Below are 690 nucleotides of genomic sequence, written 5' to 3' on the forward strand. Positions count from 1 at the left end.
TAAACAAAAAGAACTTACAAAAGTGTTTAAAGCATAAACCTAGAACTAGAGCTAGAGAAAGAGACATAGCAACTAAAAAAAAAACCTAGAAGAAGAATGAAGTGTCTCCCCTCCTCTTACATGAGTTGTATTTATAGGGAATGGGGAGGTAGGGTAATAAATTTCTCTTTCCTAAAAGGGAGAAACCCACAATTGGTAGTGAGATCTTTTGAGACCAAAAGTGCTAAGGTGGAGGAGAGAAAAGAGAGAAATAAACTTGGAGAAATTTTCTATAATTTTTTTTTGCTTATTTTCTTTCCTTTTTTTATTATTTATTTCTCTTCCTTTTCTTCTCCAACGGATGATTTTCCTTCTTGCTTTGTGTGATTTGGACAATCTTTTGGTGATGATGTGGAGAAGAGAGAAGATTTAGACAAGATTTATTTCTCCCTTTTTTTTCTTCTCTTCTTACACAGGAACCCCTTCCATAATTTTTTTTGCTTCTAATTTGTTGTAAAAATTCCCTCCATGCCCTTAGCGTTTTAAGTGAGTGAAAAGTAAGAAATCTTCAACAAAATTCTCTAAAAAAAAGACAACCATGAGATTCAAACTTGAGACTTCCTAGTGAGTAAGGGAATTTTGCACACCATAGCTCACCAACTACACTAGGTGGTTGTTGTTGGAGAGATATGACATCAGATAATACTTAAA

This window comes from Macadamia integrifolia, chromosome 6, assembly GCF_013358625.1.
Source record: "Macadamia integrifolia cultivar HAES 741 chromosome 6, SCU_Mint_v3, whole genome shotgun sequence".
Classification (NCBI taxonomy): domain Eukaryota; kingdom Viridiplantae; phylum Streptophyta; class Magnoliopsida; order Proteales; family Proteaceae; genus Macadamia; species Macadamia integrifolia.